Genomic DNA, 24,011 nt, shown 5'->3' with positions numbered 1-24,011 from the left:
TTGCTAGAATGGTTTCGTAGCTCCTTTATATAATTAGGACAGCAAATTCGCTGCATCACTCATAAATCCCCTCCTGCGGGTTCGGGGGTAAGCATAGGCCCACGGTATTCCTGCCTGTCGTAAGAGGCGACTAAAAGGAGTCTCAACTGTTTCGGCCTTTAATGTGATGGTCCCCATTGGGGTTTGACCTCCATTTTTCCAAATTCAACAGAAGTATGAGCCTTTTGGGGAAGGACACCTTACGTGGTGCACCATGAGTCCTCTGTGCCCTAAGACCTTGGCACTCTTTATCGTCTTGGCATCGTAATTGCACCCTCCATCCCTCATTTTGGGCATACACACCTGATGGATTGTGTAAGTTACGCCCTTAGTGCGTCACCATCTGCACCCACGATCACTATGGAGTACCCATGGCACCCAGAATCCAGCACGGTAGCCAGCCCGTTGTGGTGGGGGCGTCATGTACCCTCTAGGTTGTAGCCCCCTGACTGCTGATGCCTGAGCTGACACCTCCCCACGTAAGCCAAGGAGTAGATGCCCGTCTCTCTGGTGCATCGGGACTCCCGGCAACGGCCATCCTGCCAGGGCTGGGTGGCGCCCGTAGGGAGAGCCCCTGGTTGGACTCGGTGGCATCGGGGCGGATGCCCCGCAATGAAGCGGGTGAAATCTCAATCTGGTGGTCGCTCGACCGCCAATGTCTCTAAGCGTGGTAAGGTGGAATTTAACGCTGTGACATATAACCCCAACTTGTTCCATTCCCTAGCCACACCATGGGAGGAACGTAGGGCTGCAGACAGACAGGAGCCATATTCGACGCGATACCTTGTATGCAGCAGAACTGATGGGGATTCATTTCTGGGGACTAAGCCTCTTTTCTTTGTGCACTATCTCGAAGATAAGTTTGCGGAAGTGGCGTCTCTTTCCAAAATGAGGAGCGGGGCCATTCTGATTCAAGGAGCTTCATCTGCACAGTCCCGGGCATTACTCGCCTGTGAGAAGCTCGGTGACATCCCCGTTACCGTCACTCCCCATAAATCCTTAAATTTGGTCCAGGGGATTATTTTTCATGAAGATCTTCTGCTACAGTCTGATGACGAGCTACGGGAGAACCTTGCTCGACGAGGTGTACACTTTGTCTGTCGTGTCTTTAGGGGGCCGAAGGATAATAGGGTTGCTACCAGTGCCTTCATCCTGGCCTTTCAGGGTGACTGCTTGCCTGAGAAGGTCAAGATCATGATCTACCAGAGCGACGTAAAGCCCTATGCGATGCTTCCAGTGCTGGAAATTCAGACACATGTCCTCCAGGTGCACTGCCAGCCCCACGTGTCGTGATTGTGGACAACCTCCGTATCCTAATGCTCCATGTGCTCCACCTCCCACCTGCATTAACTGTGGTGAGCATCATTCTCCCTGCTCACCAGACTGTGCAGTCTACCAACGAGAGCGGAAGATACAAGAAATTAAGACCTTGGACCGTTTAACTTACCAAGAGGCAAAGAAGAAGCTAGAATGACTCAACCCCACACCTATGTTGAGGAGTTATGCTACCATCACACTGCCGCCACCAGTTCCTGCAAAGACTCCTTTCACAGTTGGCCCACAGAACAGTTACGTTACGCCTGCCGCACCACTGGTGAGGGCCACTCTCTCTCCCACTACTCCCAAAACACCCAGTTTGGGAGCAGTGCGCCTCGAACAACCGAGGATGTCAGTCCCCACCTCTCAGCCAGAGAGGCGACAGCCCTCTCGGGCTCCTCAGCTGGAGAAACGACAGCCCTCTCCGGCTGCTCAGCCGGAGATGCAACAGCCTCCTCTGGCCTCACTTGTTCGGAAGGGATCCCTTGGGGGAGTCTCTTCCAAGGACTTCCCCAGTGTCTCACAAGATACTAGCCAGTGGCTGAAGAAGCCACCAGCTGCTGGTCGAAGGGCTTCACGCTCCTCCTCTGTTCCTGATAATGCGTCAGGAAAGCCCTCCTGGCATGCAAACCCTCCTCCCAAAGACGAGAGAGAAGAGGAAGCTCTCCAAGAAGTATAAGGACCCAGTGGTTCCCGCACCACCGCTTCCTGTCTGCCCAGCCTCTGAGGATGAGGTTGAGCTCTTTGCGTCCCCTGATGACGTGGATCTCGCCATCTCCTCAGAAACGATGGATGTAGCGACGTCCGTCACTCAGTCGGTGGCAGCATGTGACCCTGCGAGGTAATTTGCCTTTTCAGTGCCTGCATGCCCCTACAGGACACGCTTTGTACAATCCTCCAGTGGAATTGTGGCGGTTATTTTAGCCATCTACCTGAGCTACGTCAGCTTCTAAGCATGACACCTGCTTTATGCATTGCCCTCCAGGAAACCTGGTTCCCGGCAGTGCGTACCCCTGTCCTTCGTGGATACAGGGGTTATTACTGCAACCGTAGCACTTACAATAGTGTGTCAGGTGGCGCCTGCGTGTATGTCCTTACCTCTGTATATAGTGCTCCTGTGCCCCTTCAAACATCATTGGAAGCTGTGGCTGTCCGCGTAAGGACTACCCAGGAGATAACCGTCTGCAGTGTCTATCTTCCTCCAGGTGGTACAGTCACCCTGACCGAATTGGCTGCACTTGTCACCCAACTTCCCACGCCTTTTCTTCTCCTGTGGGATTTTAACGCCCACAATCCCCTGTGGGGTGGAATGAAGATTACTGGCCGAGGCAGAGATGTCGAGAATCTGATCTCCCAACTCGACCTCTGCCTCTTAAACACAGGTGCCAACACACATTTCAGTGTGGCGCATGGCACGTTCTTGGCCATAGATCTGCCGTTGTGCAGCCCAGGGTTTGTACCATCGGTCCACCGGAGGGTCCATGACGACTTGTGTGGTAATGACCATTTTCCCATCTTCCTTTCACTACCCCAGCATCGCTCCCATGAACGCTTGCCTAGATGGACCTTTAGCAAGGCAAGCTGGGAAACGCCGGCCACAGTGGTCGTGCGGTTCTAGACGCTCCAGTCCGGAGCCGCACTGCTGCTACGGTCGCAGGTTCGAATCCTGCCTCGGGCATGGATGTGAAGGTTTAATTAGTTCTAAGTTCTAGGGGACTGATTATCACAGCAGTTGAGTCCCATAGTGCTCAGAGCCATTTGAACCAAACTGGGAAACATGCTCCTCTGCTGCCACTGTTGAATCTCTCCCCCACAGTACCATCGGTGTGGTGGTTGAGACACTGACTGCAGTGATTGTTTCCGCTGCGGAACGTACCATTCCTCGTTCGTTAGGGTGCCCCTGGCAAAAGTCAGTGCCTTGGTGGTCTCCGAAGGTAGCTGAAGCCATTAAAGAACGTTGGCGGGCTCTTCAGCGACATAAGCGGCACCCGTCTTTGGAGAACCTCATTTTATTCAAACGTCTCCGTGCTCAGGCCCGGCGGCTCATCAAAAGGCAGAAACAGGAGTGCTGGGAGAGGTATGTTTCCACCATTGGTTCCCGTACTTCACCCTCCCAGGTGTGGATGAAGATTTGGCGCATCTTTGGATTGCAGCACTCTACAGGTGTCCCAAGGCTTACCATCAACGGGGCACTATCCACCGATGCCGATGCAATTGCACAGCAGTACGTTCAGGCCTCTGCGTCGGAGAATTACCTGCCCGCATTTCACGCACTAAAATGCCGGGAGGAAGGCAAACGGCTTTCTTTTGCTTCCCGCCACCCTGAGGCATATAACGCCCCATTTAGTTCGTGGGAACTCCAAAGCGCCCTGGCACAGTGCCACGATACAGCCTCTGGGCCAGATGGTGTCCACAATCAGACGCTCAAACACCTGTCTTCGGACTGTCAGCAATGTGTTCTTGCCATCTTCAACCGCATATGGAGCGATGGTGTCTTTCCGTCGCAGTGGTGAGAAAGTACCATCGTTCCGGTGCTGAAGCCTGGTAAGGACCCGCTTAATGTGGATAGCTATCAGCCCATCAGCTTGACAAATACTCTGTGCAAGCTACTGGAACGTATGGTGAGTCGACGGCTGTGTTGGCTGCTCGAGTCTCGGGGTCTTCTGGCTCTGTACCAGAGCGGCTTCTGTCAGGACCATTCCACCGCCGATACTTTGGTCTTCCTTGAGTCTGCAATCCGCACTGCTTTTTCCAGGCACCAACACCTCGTCTCCATCTTTTTCGACCTCTCGAGAGCATATGACACAACGTGGCGGCACCATATTCTCGCCACGTTGCACGGGTGGGGTCTCCGGGGCTCTCTCCCCATTTTTATTCAGAATTTTTTATCTGTTCGGACATTCCGCGTTTTAATTGGCACATCCCATAGTTCACTTCATATCCAGGACAACAGCATTCCTCAGGGCTCTGTATTGAGTGTGCCCCTTTTCCTCGTGGCCATTAATGGCCTTGCAGCAGCAGTAGGGTCGTTTGTCTCACCCACGTTATATGCTGACGATTTCTGCATCTTTTTCAGCTCCTCCACCATTAGTGTTGCAGAACGTAGGTTGCAGGGAGCCATACGCAAGGCACAGGCGTGGGCCCTAGCCCATGGGTTTCAATTTTCTTCTGCGAAGACTTGTGTTATGCACTTTTGTCGGCGCCAAACTGCCCACCTCCATCCTGAGCTCTATCTTCAGGATGCCATGCTCAGGGTTGTTGACACTTACCGTTTTCTGGGATTACTGTTTGATGCCCGGCTTACTTGGCTTCCACATATTCGTCAGCTCAAGCGTCAGTGCTGGCAGCATCTGAATGCCCTCCGCTGCCTCAGCAACACAACTTGGGGTGCAGATCGTAATACGCTGCTGCAGCTCTACAAAGCCCTCTTGCTGTCCCGACTGGATTATGGGAGTGTGGCATATGGCTCAGCGTTGCAACTGCTGGACCCCGTTCACTACTGTGGGGTTCGACAGGCGACAAGAGCATTCCACACCAGCCCTTATAATAGCCTCCTTGCTGAGGCCGGGGTTCCTCCACTTTATATTCGGCATCAACAACTGTTAGCCAACTATGCTGCCCACATCCGTTGTTTGCCCCGTCACCCTAACTACCGTCTCCTTTTCGCTAATGCGGCAGTCCATATCCCACACCGGCGGCCGCGAACAGGCCATACAATCCGTGTTTGGTCGCTCCTTTGTGAACTCGAGTGGTTGCCTCTTCCATCTGCTTTCCAGGTCCGCCCTCATATACCACCTTGGTGTATTCATCGGTTGCATCTTCGGCTGGAACTTTCCCGATGGCCAAAAGATTCAGTTCCTCCTGCAGTCTTGCGCCACCAATTCCTTGCTCTCCTAGGCGCATACCATGACTTGGAGGTTATCTATACCGATGGCTCGATGGTTGATGGCCGTGTGGCGTACGCTTATGCTTATGCGGACTATGTCGACCAGCGCTCCTTGCCGGAAGGCTGCAGTGTTTACACCGCAGAACTGACAGCCATTTTTCGTGCCCTTGAGCATATTCGTACCAGTACTGGAGAGTCCTTCGTCATTTGTAGTGACTCGCTCAGTAGTCTGCAGGCTCTTGACCAGTGCTACCCATGCCATCCCATTGTTGGTGCCATCCAGGGGTTCATTCACGCTCTTGAACAGCCTCATTATTCGGTGGTGTTCATATGGACCCCGGGGCAAGTTGGGATCACGGGAAACAAACTTGCCGACAAGTTAGTCAAAGAGGCTGCCCGCAAACAGACGCTGGAGATCGGCCTACCGGCAACTGATCACCGAAAGGTTTTGCACCGTCGGGTCTTTGGGATGTGGGGAGACGAATGGCGCACTCTGTCTGCACCCAACAAGCTGCGACAAGTAAAGGAGACCACGACTGTGTGGGGTTCCTCCATGCGAGCCTCTCGCAGGGATTCTGTTGTTCCGTGTAGGCTCCGCATTGGTCACTCTTGGCTGACGCATGGTCATCTGCTGCGTCGAGAGGACCCCCCTCATTGTCACTGTGATGCAAACATGACGGTGGCCCATATATTGTTGGAATGTCCTCTTTTAACTGCCCTCAGGCGAACTTTTAATCTCCTGGGTGATTTATCATCTCTTTTAGGTGACAATGTCTCTATGGCAGATCATGTTTTAAATTTTATTCGAGCAATTTTTTTTGCACCACACTCTTTTGTGCTGTATATTTGACTTAGTTTTGTGTCGTAATTCGACTCCACCCTAATCTTTTAGGCTGGAGGTTGTAACGTGTTGCAGAGTGGCTGGCTCATCCCATTAATTTCGCGATCAGCCAGCCACAGTCCTCTGCTGTACAGTTTTAATTCCTTCTGCCTTTCTTCTCTGTGTTGTTTTTGTTGCTGTGCTCCGTTTTCCGTGTTGTCTTACCATTGACCTTGGGGCTTTGCTTCCCCCGGAATTTTTATTTTAGTGCTTCGCCTGACTGGTGAATAGTTTCAGTGTGCTCTGTGTTTTCATGAAACAAGGGACTGATGACCTTTGCAGTTTGGTCTCTTTAATCTTTAAACCAACCAACCAGCCACTCATAAATTATCCTGATTACTAAGTTTATTTCCAAAATATGAGAAGTATAATTTTTTACAAAGTTACACAAATTTTACAAAAACAGTCAGGGCAGGTTTTGCACTACCAACCATTGTACTAAATACATGCACTAAAATGTAGAGAAGGTAGGGTCTGTTGATACAAAAAGGAAAAATCCAAAATCTTGTTACAGTAATTACAATATATACTGCTGACCAGTGAAACCATTGTGACCAAACATTCAACTTCATAAATTGGTATTGATTAAAATAGTATATGAAACACTAGCTAAAGTTTCCATGTAAAATGTGTTGTAAGGATAACTACTGTCTGTGAATTTCAGGAAATTGGTGGTGGATCGGAGGATACAGATGGCCTGGGTTGTGAAGCAGCCACTGAAATCAAGCATGTTATGTTCAGAAGCATGTTATGCAATAGGGTGGTCCACTCTGTCCTTGGCCACAGTTTAGCAGTGGCAGTGGCCTTTCATTCTAGTGGATAGCTGGTTGGTAATCAAACCAATGTAAAACACTGAGCAGTGATTGCTGCAGAGCTGGTATGTGACATGGCTGTATTCACAGGTGGGCCATGCTCTGATGGGGTAACATAAGCAGAACTGGCATAGAAAATGCTGGGTGAGTTGACTGGACAAGTCTTGCACCTGGTTCTTTCACAGGGTTATGACCACTGTGGCACTGGTTGGGATTGGGAGTGACTTCAGGATGGACTAGGATGTCGCGGAGGTTGTGTGGGTGATAGAACATCACTTTAAGAGGGGTAGGAAGGATCTTGCGTAGGATGTTCCTCATTCCAGGGCATAATGATAGAGAATCAGAGCCCTGATGAAGCATGTGATTCAGTTCTTCCAGTCTGGGGTGGTATTGGCTGACAAGGGAGTTGCTCCTTTGTAGCTGATTCTTGGGTGCTGGGCTGGTGAGAAGATTTGGGGTGTGTGGGGATCTGTTTGCTGACTGGGTGTGAGAGATAGTCTCTGTTTGTGAAAGCCTTTGTGACACCTTCAGAAGAGAATTTTTGTCACTGCAGATACATTGTCCCCAGGTGGCTAGGCTGTATGGGGGATTTTTTGGTGTGGAAGGGATGGCAACTGTCAAAATGCAGGCTCTGTTGGTCATTCAGGGCTAATGTTGTCAAAGGTGTGGATAGTGTCCTCAGAGAGGAGGAGGGCTTACTGGACTGGGAAGGACCAAGTGAAATGGAATGCAAGAGAAGGTGTTGACGTTGTGAAGGAATAGGATAGGGCATCTTGTCCCTGAGTCCATATCATAGAGATATTATCAATGAATCTGAACCAAATCAGGGGTTTGGTGTTAAGGGAGGTTAGGAAGTTTTCCTTTACATGGCCCATAAACAGGTTGGCATAGTAGGGTACAATCCATGGCTGTGCCACAGATTTGTTTGTATACCTTCCCTTCAAAGTAGTTGTGTGTTATGATACAATTAGCAAAGTGTATGAGGAAAGAGATTGTGCATTTGAAGTCAGAAGGATGGTGGGAGAGGTAGTGTTCAGTAGCAGTGAGACTGTGTGTGTGAGTGATTTTGATATATAGGGAAGTAGGGATCCAGGAGGTACAGGGGTGGGGATGTCGAAGAGTCTGTAAATGAAGTGGTCAGTGTCTTTTATGTGGGAGGCCAGATTTTTGGCAATGTGTGGAAGGTGTTTGTCAATGAGAGCCGAAATTCTTGCAGTCGGAGCACAACTGCCAGCTGAATGTGACGTCCAGAATTGTTGGGTTTGTGGATTTTGGCAGGCATGTTGAAGGTGGCTGTGCCCTATTCGCCCTATCCACTATTTATGAACCAGGCTACTTACAAGACGAAGTAAATCATTTACGAATGGCTTTTGCGAAAAATGGTTATACGAAAAACGAGATTAACCGAGCACTTCACCCAAGTAGAAAAATGCCTAAAAATAGGAGACAGCAACAACCATCAGCTGGAAAAGTATTTCTTCCCTTCATCCATAACATCAGCGATCACATTGGGAAAGTACTAGCCAAGTTTCAGGTGGAGACTATTTTCAGACCTACTAAGAAAATTAGTGAATGCCTAAGATCAACAAAAGATGCTCGTCATCCCCTAGCCAACCCAGGGGTATATAAAATTCCGTGTAGTTGTGGCAGGGTTTACATAGGAACTACAAAACGAAGCATCAATACACGTTTGACGGAGCACAAAAGAAACTCTCGCTTGGGACATATTGACAAATCGGCAGTAGCGGAACATGTTTTTAAGGATGGAAATAACGAAATAAAATTCGGTGAGACAAGCGTGCTAGCGAGGACGTCGCATTATTATACACATATGTATAGAGAGGCAATTGAAATCCACAAACATCAATACAATTTTAATCGTAAAGAAGAAGGATTAAAATTGGACAAAATATGGCGGTCGACGTTGCATCCATCATGTGACAATCGATTGCCTGCAATCGAGAGAACAGACGATAGCCATAGATAGCTACACATCGATGCCACATGACGTGCAATGGCGCCCTCTACGATCTCCATATAAGTGGCGGCCCCAGCTCCTAGCAGCCAGTCGTCGACTCACCGTGGAAGATGTTCTCCGTAGTTGAGAACGAAATGTCAGGGAGAAGAAGTTCTACAGATCGACCACGGCAATTCAGCCCGGAAGTGTTTACTGATGTTTATGGGCTGTTTAGATGAAAACCTCCTAGCCTCCCAAAGCCCCTAACCTGTGAACTGGTTCAGATTCATTGATGATATCTTCATGATCTGGACTCAGGGCCAAGACACCCTGTCCTCATTCCTTCACTATGTCAATGCATTCTCTCCCATCCACTTCAAATAATCCTTCTCAACCTATCAGATCAATTGTGTGATTGGATTGAGGAGTTCCTAGATAACAGAACACAGCATGTCATTCTCAATGGAGAGAAGTCTTCCGAAGTAAGAGTGATTTCAGGTGTGCCGCAGGGGAGTGTCATAAGACCGTTGCTATTCACAATATACATAAATGAGCAGATGATGCTGTGGTGTATCGAGAGGTTGCAACAATGGAAAATTGTACTGAAATGCAGGAGGATCTGCAGCGAATTGACGCATGGTGCACGGAATGGCAATTGAATCTCAATGTAGACAAGTGTAATGTGATGCGAATACATAGAAAGATGGGTCCCTTATCATTTAGCTACAAAATAGCAGGTCAGCAACTGGAAGCAGTTAATTCCATAAATTATCTGGGAGTACTCATTAGGAGTGATTTAAAATGGAATGATCATATAAAGATGATCGTCGGTAAAGCAGATGCCAGACTGAGATTCATTGGAAGAATCCTAAGGAAATGCAATCCGACAACAAAGGAAGTAGGTTACAGTACGCTTGTTCGCCCAATGCTTGAATACTGCTCAGCAGTGTGGGATCCGCACCAGGTAGGGTTGATAGAAGAGATAGAGAAGATCCAACGGAGAGCAGCGTGCTTCGTTACAGGATCATTTAGTAATTGCGAAAGCGTTACGGAGATGATAGATAAACTCCAGTGGAAGACTCTGCAGGAGAGACGCTCAGTAGCTCGGTATGGGCTTTTGTTAAAGTTTCGAGAACATACCTTCACCGAAGAGTCAAGCAGTATATTGCTCCCTCCTACGCATATCTCGCGAAGAGACCATGAGGATAAAATCAGAGAGATTAGAGCCCACACAGAAGCATACCGACAATCCTTCTTTCCACGTACAATACGAGACTGGAATAGAAGGGAGAACCGATAGAGGTACTCAGGGTACCCTCCGCCACACACCGTCAGGTGGCTTGTGGAGTATGGATGTAGATGTAGATGTAGAACCTAGCATTCCGCATTCCTAGATGTTGACCACCTCCTCTCTGAGGGCTCCATCCATGCCTCCCTCCACATTAAACCCATCAACCATCAATAAGCCCTGCATTTTGTCAGCTGCCATCCCTTTCAAATCAAAAAGTCCCTCACATACAGCCATATGAAGTGGATAGTGTATCTTCAGCTACAGTAGCTCCCTTGCCCAGTTTGCTGAAGGTCTTACAAAGGCCTTCACAGGCGGGGACTATCCCACAGTCCTAGGCCATAACAGATTTCCCGTGCCATTTCCCCACACATTGAAATCCTCCAAAACCCATGAACCATCTACGAAAGAGTGCCCTTTGTCACCCAGTACCACCATAGAATGGAACAGCTAAACGTCATCCTTTGTCACGGCTTTGATTATCTATCGTCATGGCCTGATATGAGGGACATCCTACCCATAATCCTTCACACACACCCTAAAGTGGTGTTCTTTCACCCAGCTAACCTCCACAATATCCTAGTCCATCCCAATGCCACAACCAATCCCAACCCCTTGCAACAGGGATCATATCAATCTGGAAGACCAAGGTGCAAGATTTGTCCAATCCCCCACCCAGCATTTCCTACTCCAGCCCTGTCCCATTGGAGGCTGGACCACCTGTGAAAGCAGCAATGTTGCATACTAGATCGGCTGCAATCATTGCTCAACTTTTTAAAATTGGTGTGACTATCAACCAGCTATCCACCAGGATGAGTGGCTACTGCTAAGCTGTGGCACAAAATGCAGTGGTACATAGCATGCTTAATTTCATTGCTGCTTCACAATCTGGGCCATCTGGATTCTGCCCTCCATCACCAGCTTTTCTGAACTGTGCTGATGGGTGTTATCCTTACAACACATTCTACACCCCAAAAATCATCTCAGCCTCAACCTATGGTAATCTACTGTTTCCACACCCTCTACTGTCCTCCACCCCATGTCCTGTCTCCTCCCACCTTCATTGGGCACTCCTCTCTGCCAAAGCATCAACTGATCTTTTCCCCATCTCTGCTCCTCTCCTTTCCGTTCGCCTTTATCCTTCTCCCTCTCCCCCCCCCCCCATCCCACAGCCTCCCGATGCTACACCAGGTAGCCTTATCTGCCACCTGTAGCCCTGCACACTCCTTCAGGTGGCACTGTTTCCTCTTCCCCAACAGAGGGGTATATCAGATAACCTGCCAATGTGGTAAGATATACATAGGTCAGATGATGCATACTCTCAAAGATCATTGCCAAAAACACAAGTGGCACAGCAGATTGCAGCAGCCTAACAAGTCGGCTGTCACAGAACATTTCCTGACATAATTACATGGAATGGCTTATGACCACACCAAGGTTCTGACTTCTGTGACTCACTCATTAAGGAATCTATGACGTTCGAGTAAGGGAACTGCTTATGAATTGTGATGTCTGGTACATCTTCTGTAGGCATGGACCCCACTACAGAATGGTCAAGAAGAGAAAATAGGTACCAGACATAAAACTGGATTTGGGGGCAGATGGGGGAACAACAGAGATGTCACCAGCAAGGACACCTGGGTGCAAATGTAGGATGGAGCACTGTGTCAGTTGGAGGAGTGGAGATAGGGAAGCTGAACATGAACGGATGACAGAGCAGGCAATAAGAAGGAGAAGGGGAGCAGCTAAAAGTACAGTAGTAGCTCCCCATTGGTCAGATCATCAGCACACCTGATAATGGCGGCATGGTCATCTGTCGAAATATTGTGCTGTTGGACACAGTTCATCCATGAACTATTTCAACAAGATGTGAACTGTTCTGCAGGTTCCATTCTAGTAAACCTCTAGCAGAATGGACAAATGTGGGTGATAATCTCCAAAAGTTTAAATGTATGTTAAAAGGTTTGCTATTGGCACACTCCTTTTATTCCGTCAGTATTCCTCACTGTAGTTTAGAACCTTTCACTGTAATGTGTTAGTTATTTAATGCGTATTATTAAAAATCCTTGATTTTTTTTAAATTTATTAAACTTCTTTTACTTTTTGTTATCATTTCTTGAGGATGTAGTGAATCATTCCATGGCTGAGTACCTCAGGCATACATGATTACAGAAAACAGGAGAAAAAATAAAATTAAAAATAAAGTACAAAAAAGGAATCAGTATTTTGTTGTGTCATACATTCTAAAAACTTTCTGAAAATACTGGAGGGACTAAAATTACGAAATTGAGCGTATTTCCTTACATCCGTCTCTGCTGTCTCTCAGGAAATCTGCCTTGAGTCATGGACCTATAAAAAATGGCACAATGATTTTTGTAATTTTTGGGATTTCATCTTTTAACTAATGGCTAGGGATGGTGTTAATCAGTGAAAGGTTTGCTGTCCCTGTGAGGAAGCAAATATAGAATTTTGTGCCCATTGATTTCAATGTATCATCATTTCTCCCATATGCTACTTTGTCTAAAACTGATATGGTGAGACTGTTGCTGTGTACAATTAATGTAGGTTAATTCTTACAAAGAAGAAGACAGCCACTATTAACACTGCTATTTATTTAGGTAAATAGTGCCGTAACCGGTTTTGAACTGGCAAGTTCATCATCTGACGGCTGTTCACGTGATTTGCAAGATACAATTATGTAAAGTGTATCTTGCAAATCATGTGAACAGCCGTCTGATGATGAACTTGCCAGTTTGAAACCGGTTACCTCGCTGTTTACCTAAATAAATAGCATTATTAATTGTGGCTTGTTGCTGTCTTCTTCTTTGTGAGAATTAACCTACATTATTTCTGTCATATCTTGAAACTGAGTTGGCTTGCCACATTGTTTCTACTTGCCTCTGGTTTAATGATCCTCCAAATCTTTTGTAACAATATTATGAAAAAGGAAGTTGCTACTCACCATATAGTGGAGATACAGAGTTGCAGATAAACACTACAAAAAGATTGTCACAAATAAATCTTTTGGCCAGTAAGGCCTTCATCAACAATAGAAGACACACGCACACACAAATGCAACTCACACACACAACTGCAGTCTCAGGCAACTGAAATCACACTACGAGCAGCAGCATAAGTGCAAGATGGGAATGGCAACTGGGTGGGGCTACGGAGGGGCTGGGGTGGGGGATAGTATGGTAGGGGTGGCGGACAGTGAATTGCTGCAGGTTAGTTGGTGGGCAAAGGAGAGGGGGAGGGGGTAGGGAGGGAATAGCGGGAAAGGACTGGGTGTGATCATGGAGTGATGGGTCTATCGTGTTGGAATGGGAACAGGAAAGGGGCTGGATGGGTGAGGACAGTGACTAATTAAGGTGAGACCAGGAGAGTTACGGGCATGTATGAGGTGTGACAGAGAAAGTTCCCACCTGCGCAATTCAGAAAAGCTGGTGTTGGTGGGAAAGATCCATATCGCACAGGCTGTGAAGCAGTCATTGAACTGAAGGATATAATGTTTGGCAGGATGCTCAACGACAGGGTGGTCCACTTGTTTCTTGGCCACAGCTTGTCAGTGTCCGCTCATACGGACACACAGCTTGTTGTTGTCAAACCTACGTAGAACGCAGTATAGTGGTTACAGCTTAGCTTGTAGATCATATGATGGGTTTCACAGGTAGCCCTGCCTTTGATGGGATAAATGATGATTGTGGCCAGACTGGAGAAGGTGTTGGTCAGAGGATGTATGGGACAGGTCTTGCATCTAGATCTATTACAGTGTTGTGAGGTGTGGAGGTCAGCATCTAGGAAAGTGACTTGTTGGATTGGGATTCCTCCAATTCTTATCCCTCACCAACATAGTCCCTCAAAACTATATCAACCAAGCCCAAACCTCCTTCCTGTACCTTCTCTCCATCGCAAAATTCTCCTGCTATGTAATCCCAAATTCCTGGAACATAACACACATTGAAACTCTTGCCCTGCAATATGCCACCTCATAAAGCTCTCCATCCTGCTCACTTCCTACTGCCACCTTCGAGTACCACTGTCCGCCACCTCTAAAACAACCTCCAAACCTCCCACACATCCCCTCATAGCTGACAAATCCTGTCTCGCAGACCTACCACATTTATCCCACGCCCCAAAACTCCCTCCCACCATCACACAGAATCCAGAACCTAAACAGACACGTAACACAGTCATGAACATTTCCTCTATACGTCTTAGGCCCACAGAAATACCAGTCCTCTTCAAAGACCTCACCTTTACCACCACTCCCATATTCAGTCATGCAGGACTTGTTAAAGACCTTCTCTCCTTCTCCCGGTCCCTACAATGCAAACACTTTTTCGCTACCAACCCTACCAATCAGCCTCCACCAAAGACCAATATTAAACCCTGCCTAACTCAGTTCACTCGTCCATCCAATCGTGATCCACCACCACTGCCCCCAAATCATCCCCTTCTAACTTTCCAGCATTTCTTAGCCTTGAACCTTGCCTCACCATCATTCTCCAAACCCCTCAACATGCAAACTAACCTTACATCAGCAGAAAGAACCGCAGTCCACCATCTGAAAACCGATCCTGCCTTTATAATTCTACCAGCAGACAAAGGCTCCACCACTGTTGTTTTGAACCGCAAGGACTATGTGGCAGAAGGACTCCGCCAGCTGTCAGATACTTCTGCCTACAAACCTTGCCACATTGACCCCATTCCAGAAATCCAGCAGGATCTCTAGTCACTTCTCCAATCCTTAGGCCCATCCCAGAACCTCCCCCCAGAGTCCATCTCTCTGCTCACCCTTACCACTCCCCGCAGTCCTACCTTCTACATGCTTCCTAAAATCCATAAACCTAACCACCCAGGATGCCCCATTGTGGCTGGCTACTGAGCCTCCACTGAGAGAATCTCTGCTCTTGTAGACCAACACTTCAACCTACAACCCAGAACCTACCCTCCTATATGAAAGATACCAACCATTTTCTCCACTGACTCTCCACAGTTCCTGTTCCTTTACCACACGGTGCCCTGCTTGTCCCTATTGATGCCACCTCCCTTTACACTACATTCCTAATGTCCATGGCCTTACCGCTATTGAACACTACCTTTCCAAACCCAACAGCTTCCAAACCAACAACCTCCTTTTAGTCGGCATGACCAACTACATCCTCACCCACAATTACTTCTCCTTGAAGCTATTACCTACAAACAAATTCGGGATATGGCTATGGGCACCTGCGCGGCACCATTCTATGCCAACCTATTCATGGGCCATCTAGAAAAATCCTTCCTAAAAACCCAGAATCCTAAACCCCTCATCTGGTTCGGACTCATTGATGACATCTTTGCGATCTGGATCGAGGGTGAGGACATCCTATCTACATTCCTCCAGACCCTCAATAACATGTCCCCCCTTTGCCTCACCTGGTGCTACTCAACACAAGGCACCGTCCTAGATGTTGACCTCCACCTCAGAGATGGCCACTCTGTACCTCTGTCCATTCAAACCTACTAACCACCAGCAATACCTCCACTTCAATAGCTGCCACCCGTTCCATACCTACCCATTCCTTCCATACAGCCTAGCCACCCATGGTCGTTGCATCTGCAGTGATGAGCAGTCCCCCTCAAAATATACTGAGGGTCTCACTGAAGCTTTCACAGACCATAATTATTCTCCCAACCGTGTACAAAAACAAATCTTCCGTGTCTTATCTTTCAAGTCTCCCATAACCTCTCCAAGCCTACCGACCAGCCACAGACAAGCATATGCCTTATAACTTAGTACCAGCCAGAACTGGAGCAACTGAATTACATTCTCTGCCAGTGTTTCGACTACCTATCATTGTGCTCTGTAATGGGAAATGTCCTGCCCACTATCCTTCCCACACCACTCACATGGCATTCTGCTGTCCACCGAATCTACAAAATATACTTGTCCCTCCTTACACAAACCCTGCTTCCAACCCCTTACCTCCTGGCTCATACTCCTGTAATAGACCTAGATGCAAGATCTCTCCCATACATCCTCCCACCACCACCACCACCACCACCATCTACTCCAGTCTGGTGACAAGCATCACCTATCCCATCAAAGGCAGGGCTACCTGCGAAACCAGTCAAGTGATCTACAAGCTAAGCTGCAACCACTGTGCAGCAATCTATGTAGGCATGACAACCAACAGGCCGTCTGTCCGTATGAATGGCCATCGACAAACTTGTTGCATCTTCATTTCAGTGACTGCTTCACAGCCTGTGCCACGTAGATCTTTCCCACCACCATCAGCTTTTCTGAATCGCGCAGATGGGAACTTTGCTTCTACATCTGCATGACTACTCTGCAATTCACATTTAAGTGCCTGGCAGAGGGTTCATCGAACCACAATCATACTACGTCTCTACTATTCCACTCCCGAACAGCGCGCGGGAAAAACGAACACCTAAACCTTTCTGTTCGAGCTCTGATTTCTCTTATTTTATTTTGATGATCATTCCTACCTATGTAGGTTGGGCTCAACAAAATATTTTCGCATTCGGAAGAGAAAGTTGGTGACTGAAATTTCGTAAAAAGGTCTCGCCGCGACGAAAAACGTCTTTGCTGTAATGACTTTCATCCCAACTCGCGTATCATATCTGCCACACTCTCTCCCCTATTATATGATAATACAAAATGAGCTGCCCTTTTTTGCACCCTTTCGATGTCCTCCGTCAGTCCCACCTGGTAAGGATCCCACACCGCGCAGCAATATTCTAACAGAGGACGAACGAGTGTAGTGTAAGCTGTGTCTTTAGTGGACTTGTTGCATCTTCTAAGTGTCCTGCCAGTGAAACGGAGCCTTTGGCTCGCCTTCCCCACAATATTATCTATGTGGTCCTTCTAACTGAAGTTGTTCGTAATTTTAACACCCAGATACTTAGTTGAATTGACAGCCTTGAGAATTGTACTATTTATCGAGTAATCGAATTCCAACGGATTTCTTTTGGAACTCATGTGGATCACCTCACACTTTTCGTTATTTAGCGTCAAGTGCCACCTGCCACACCATACAGCAATCTTTTCTAAATCGCTTTGCAACTGATACTGGTCTTCGGATGACCTTACTAGACGGTAAATTTCAACATCATCTGCGAACAACCTAAGAGAACTGCTCAGATTGTCACCCAGGTCATTTATATGGATTAGGAACAGCAGAGGTCCCAGGACGCTTCCCTGGGGAACACCTGATATCACTTCAGTTTTACTCGATGATTTGCCGTCTATTACTACGAACTGCGACCTTCCTGACAGGAAATCACGAATCCAGTCGCACAACTGAGACGATACCCCATAGGTCCGCAGCTTGATTAGAAGTCGCTTTTGAGGAACGGTGTCAAAAGCTTTCCGGGAATCTAGAAATACGGAATCAACTTGAGATCCCCATTACTTCGTGCGAATAAAGAGCTAGCTGCGTTGCGCAAGAGCGATGTTTTCTGAAGCCGTGCTGATTACGTGTCAATAGATCGTTCCCTTCGAGGTGATTCATAATGTTTGAATACAGTATATGCTCCAAAACCCTACTGCAAACCGACGTCAATGATATAGGTCTGTAGTTAGATGGATTACTCCTACTACCCTGCTTAAACACTGGTGCGACCTGCGCAATTTTCCAATCTGTAGGTACAGATCTATTGGTGAGCGAGCGGTTGTATATGAGTGCTAAGTAGGGAGCTATTGTATTAGCGTACTCTGAAAGGAACCTAATCGGTATACAATCTGGACTTGAAGACTTGCCCGTATCAAGCGATTTGAGTTGCTTCGCAACCCCTAAGGTATCTACTTCTAAGAAACTCATGCTAGCAGATGTTTGTGTTTCAAATTCTGGGATATTCCATTCGTCTTCCCTGGTGAAGGAATTTCGGAAAACTGCGTTCAATAACTCCGCTTTAGCGGCACAGTCGTCGGTAACAGTACCATCGGCACTGCGCAGCGAAGGTATTGACTGCGTTTTTCCGCTTGTGTACTTTACATACGACCAGAACTTCTTCGGATTTTCTACCAAATTTCAAGACAATGTTTCGTTGTGGAACCTATTAAAGGCATCTCCCATCAAAGTCCGTGCCAAATTTTGCGCGTCTGTAAATTTTAGCCAATCTTCGGGATTTCGCGTTCTTCTGAACTTTGCATGCTTTTTCCGTTGCCTCTGCAACAGCGTTCGGACCTTTTTTGTGTACCACGAGGGATCCGTTCCATCTCTTACCAATTTATGAGGTATGAATCTCTCAATTGCTGTTGCTACTATATCTTTGAATTTGAGCCACATCTCGTCTACATTTGCATAGTCAGTTCGGAAGGAATGGAGATTGTCTTTTAGGAAGGCTTATGGTGACACTTTATCCGCTTTTTTAAATAAAATTATTTTGCGTTTGTTTTGATGTATTTGGAAGAAACTGTATTGAACCTAGCTACAACGACCTTGTGATCACTGATCCCTGTATCAGTCATGATGCTCTCTATCAGCTCTGGATTGTTTGTGGCTAAGAGGTCAAGTGTGTTTTCGCAACCATTTACAATTCGCGTGGGTTCGTGGACTAACTGCTCGAAATAATTTTCGGAGAAAGCATTTAGGACAATGTCGGAAGATGTTTTCTGCCTACCACCGGTTTTGAACAAGTATTTTTGCCAACAGACCGAGGGTAGGTTGAAGTCCCCACCAACTATAAACGTATGAGTGGGGTATTTATTTGTTACGAGACTCAAACTTTCTCTGAACTGTTCCGCAACTGTATCGTCGGAGACTGGGGGCCGGTAGAAGGAGCCAATTATTAACTTAATTCGGCTGTTAAGTATAACCTCCACCCATACCAATTCGCACTGAGTATCTACTTCGACTTCACTACAAGATAAACCACTACTGACAGACACAAACACTCCACCACCAATTCTGCCTAATCTATCTTTCCTGAACACCATCTGAGACTTCGTAAAAATTTCTGCAGAACTTATTTCAGGCTTTAGCCAGCTTTCTGTACCTATAACGACATCAGCTTCTGTGCTTTCTATTAGCGTTTGAACCTCAGGGACTTTTCCAGCACAACTACAACAATTTACAACTACAATTCCGAGTGTTCCATGATCCAAGCACGTCCTGTATTTGCCATGCACCCTTTGACATTGCAGCCCAACCCGTACTTTCCCGAGGCCTTCTACCCTAAAAAACCGCCCAGTCCACACCACACAGCCTCCGCTACCCGTGTAGCCGCCAGCTGAGTGTAGTGAACTCCTGACCTATTCAGCGGAACCCGAAACCCCACCACCCTATGGCGCAAGTCAAGGAATCTGCAGCCAACACGGTCGCAAAACTGTCTGAGCCTCTGATTCAGACCCTTCACCCGGCTCTGCACCAAAGGTCCGCAGTCGGTTGTGTCGACGATGCTGCAGATGGTGAGCTCTGCCTTCATCTCGTAAGCAAGACCGGCAGCCTTCACGAAATCAGATAGCTGCTGGAATCCAGAGAGAATTTCCTCAGATCCAAAGCGACACACGTCATTAGTGCCGACATGTACCACTACCTGCAGCTAGCTGCACCCTGTGCTCTTCATGGCATCCGGAAGGACCCTTTCCACATCAGGAATGACTCCTCCCGGAATGCACACGGAGTGCACACTGGATTTCTTCCCCTCCTTCGCCGCCATATCCCTAAGAGGCCCCATTACGTGCCTAACATTGGAGTTCCCAACTACCAATAAGCCCACCCTCTGCGATTGCCCGGACCTTGAAGGCTGAGAATGATCCTCTGAAACAGGGCAGGGAGCCGCATCTGGCTCAGCCAGAGACAGTGCCTGAAACCGGTTTGTCAGACGCACCGGGGAGGATTTCTGATCAGCCTCCGGGGACGCCTTTCGCTGCCTGCCCCACTGCGGGCAGCTACCGGGGCAACAACAGCGGCAGACCAATCTGGGGACAGACGAGACGAGGTTGACATCCCCATGATACCCAAGTCCGGCTCCCCACAGTGGTGCCCATTGGCAACAACCTCGAGCTGCGTGACAGAAGTCAGCGCCGCTTGCAGCTGTGAGTGAATGGATGCCAACTCAGCCCTCATCCGAACACAGCAATCGCAGTCCCTGTCCATTCTAATCGATGTTGAACAACAGTTACTGAAACACGAGTCCGTGCCTAAATAATGCAAGCGAAACACTCAAAGAATGTATCAACTAACCTGTACAATCTGCGTGAATTTATGATTACAGTAACTAAAACTCGAAATTACACCTCCTGTACAAAACTCACATGCAATTTAAGTAAGAATCTAGCAAGTAAACACTAAAGCGTGATGCTACAACTGTCAAATACTATAATACGCCCAAAATATATGAATTAAACAATGCAAATACCCAAAAACACGCAAAGAAATTAAGAATTAAACTATGTAACAAATAAGTAAGCTAGGGGTATACGACTTGCTGCTGGCAGCTGCTTATCCAACGGCGGCAGGGAGCACACTGGCTGTGACCAACCGACACTGGCTGTTCAAAACAAAAACAGAAGACAGACGACTACGCGAATTTACACTATTCAGGTACTAAGGCGCAATGCTACAACCCTCAAATACTATAATATGCCCGAAATATATGAATTAAACAGTGCAAGTACCCAAAAACACGTAAAGAAATTAAGAATTAAACTATGTAACAAATAAGTAAGCTAGAGGTATACGACTTGCTGCTGGCAGCTGCTTATCCAACGGCGGCAGGGAGCACACTTGCAGTACATCATATGTTTCCATAACCCTCCTGGCCTCAACCTTTGTTAGCCACTGTCCTCACCCATTCAGCCCCTTTCCTGTTCCCATTCCAGCACTACATAGATGTCATTCTACCATCACACCAGTCTTTTTACTTGTCTCCCCTGACCTCCTCATGTAAACATGAGATGTGGAGATAGTATTGATGATTTAGAATGAGCTTTATTAGGAATATTAACATAAATTCTATGTATTACGTTTGTGTTACTGTCATTTTCAACTGTATTCAATAAAATTGTTCACATTTGTTGTTTTCTAAAGAAGCTATTTATTTCCCCTAACCTGGAAGACTATTTCAAAAACCATACAGTGCAGATTATCATTAATGAAGGCATCTAAAGTATGTATTGTACATGGGGACATAAATGACCTAAGGTGTCTGTAAGTGGACCTCAACCCCACACACCTACCTAAGGGCTAAATGTTACCTATCCCTTGTCCTTGCTTCTGTTAAACTTTAATCTAATTTGTTTCATAGTAAGTATAATTGAAGTTCTGTAAGGATATATTAAATGAAATGTTAAATTCGTCTGTGGATTTTCCCCCCATGGCCTTTGTGTACATTCTTCATAACACATCGTGACTGAGTCATTTGCTATGATTCTATATGAAGTATTTTTCTTTTATGACATATACCTAATTTGTTAGTTTGTTGTGTTGTCAACCTTTTAGCACCATGGTCAGACAAACCATCCACTATTGTTTGTGTACCTAAATCACAGGTAGGATGGGTCTAAACACAAATTGCCACTGGCTGTTGCACACTGAACTTCAATCCTCTTGGGAACTTGCCCACAGGAGATGAAATATATAGTATTGCCAGTAGAGACATCAAAGCACAAAATTCTAATCCTATCATTGGAAATCTGACCATACCTTCTTCAGGGAGAAATGAGAAATTGGATGCAAAAGGGAATTTTTTTTTTTTTTTTTTTTGGGGGGGGGGGGGGGGGGGGAGACAGAATGAGGAGAAGAAGCTGGTCACTCAGACTTTCCCTGTTGTGAGGGTAGCACTCATTGCTTGGTCTCCCTTCTTATGAAGCGGATCTGTAAAATGGCATATTTTAGATGAAATGTACTTCCTCATGATGCCTAATGTCATCCAATTTGCCACATTGCAGCTACAGTTCTAATTTTATGCATTTCTGCTGTGGTCTTAGATTGAGTTGAATGTACATAATGAAATTATACTTAGGGGAAATTAACACTCAAGTGGTTGTACCTGTGTATAAAATGTGCCAACCGTAAATAACGTTGTCTTGTATAATTCCACCATTATTTTACAACTGCAAGTCAGTACCCATTTCTCCATTATTGCTTCAGCTAGCATAGTGCTAAGTAGTGCTGTCAGTCATCCAAATGAACACCAGTAATCGAAAATAAACAGCATGTTATGTGAGGAAAAGTTTACAATCTGTGCAAGAAAATAACTCGGATTCTGAGCTAGCGGCACAATCCCACAATGAGGCAGGTGTCTACGATATAATTTGCAATCGAATAAGCCATGGGCTGGAATCAAATGCAACTGTGCTGTTTAATGCTTCATGTTGGTTATTACGACAGGGTAACACCCGAATGCAGCAACAGAGTGATATAACGAAAGTTTATTTTATTATTGTTCAATTAAACACTGATTTAGCTTGTGTAATGTAAGTTTATTTTATCATTGTTTGATTAAAGTAAGATTAAATTGTGCTTTTGCTTGTACCTGTTTACCTTGTTGACATAAAGACACTATTCTTTGCATTGTGTACAAAGTTCGATGTGCACCCACTCGTGTTATAAAAAATGGTACACATGCTAGAGGGTTAAATATTGGATGCTTGGTTTGCAGTTGTTATTGACCTACATTAACAACCTGTAAAAGTCAAGACATTCCACAAACTATGAAGTGATGGATTGCACAAGGGTCTTAACAAAGTGCCAAGACTCAAACATACTAGAACGGCCAAAACATTGCTGAATCAGCTCATATTGGCTCAAAGCAAAGATCTTAGCTCTAATTGTACTAAAATCCACCTTGTGAAATCCTATATCAATAACAATGACATACTCGCTTCTCTGTCTCACAGAACATGTTAATAATCACAACAAAACTGAATATTCTTCAGCTCACTGTTTATCACTGTCACAGAGACCACGGAGATAAAATTAGACTAACAGCAGCACACACAAAGAAATACAACCAGTCTTTCTCCTGACATGCCATTTGTGAATAGAATGTGTTAAAACCTCAATATATGATATAAAAACTAGTCTACATCATGTTCCTTATAGATTGACAGACTATAGAGTGAACAGATCTAAAGCTCATAAAACATTTTGCTTAGGTCTGCATGTATAATAACAAGTTAATTGTGACGTATACGACCAAGAAATAAGAAATCCCACATAGAAGTTGCATTTCACACGTGGCAATTTGTATCTGTTTCTGAGACCTACAATCATTATTCAATTATTTAGAAAAAATGTGTTATAGGTTCAGTAATATTGCGAGTTTTGGGCTTTTTCTGGGCTAATTTTAGCAAGCTTGTGGCTTTGCCAACTCATTTCATTTCTGTTGCAGCAGTGACATCACAAGTGTCTGCATCATTAATCTTTTCAGTAAACTGTTAGTGATATGTCACAAGGTTGTTTAATTAAAAAGTGGTTTAATGCTCTCCAACCGTAATGTATGACCAATATTTTAGATTTCAGTAAGAGAACCTCTAGCGGACAATCCGTCCACTATTTATTAGTATATATTCATATAGTTGACACTACTCAAGAGTGTTAGAGGTCAAAAGAAGCCATTAGCATGGGCAGGAATGGAAAATGCACACAGGACAAAAGTATTCCATAAACTTCAAATCCTGCTTTCAGTGCTTTATTCACCAAGTAGCAATTTATGAATAAATAGCACATTTTGAGCTAGATAATTGTGATTTTTACAGAAATCTTTCTTTATCTGAATGTAATGCTACGCTGTCTTAGTTTAGTGAAAATAAAATTTATGGAAACGCGCTGAAGCAAAATATCCAAGTACTTATGTTGTAATTTGCATATATGTAT

At 46.0% G+C, this 24,011-nt stretch overlaps 1 protein-coding gene across 3 annotated transcripts in view; it reads left to right on the top strand.

Moving 5' to 3' along the window:
- LOC126355074 (nucleoporin Nup37) overlaps positions 1-24,011 on the top strand; it is a 73,237-nt gene that overhangs the window by 28,937 nt on the left and 20,289 nt on the right. The window lies entirely within an intron of this gene.

This window comes from Schistocerca gregaria, chromosome 3 (assembly GCF_023897955.1).
Source record: "Schistocerca gregaria isolate iqSchGreg1 chromosome 3, iqSchGreg1.2, whole genome shotgun sequence".
Lineage (NCBI taxonomy): Eukaryota > Metazoa > Arthropoda > Insecta > Orthoptera > Acrididae > Schistocerca > Schistocerca gregaria.
Note: the sequence above shows the minus strand (reverse complement) of the source record. Positions and strands in the feature narration are given on the sequence as shown.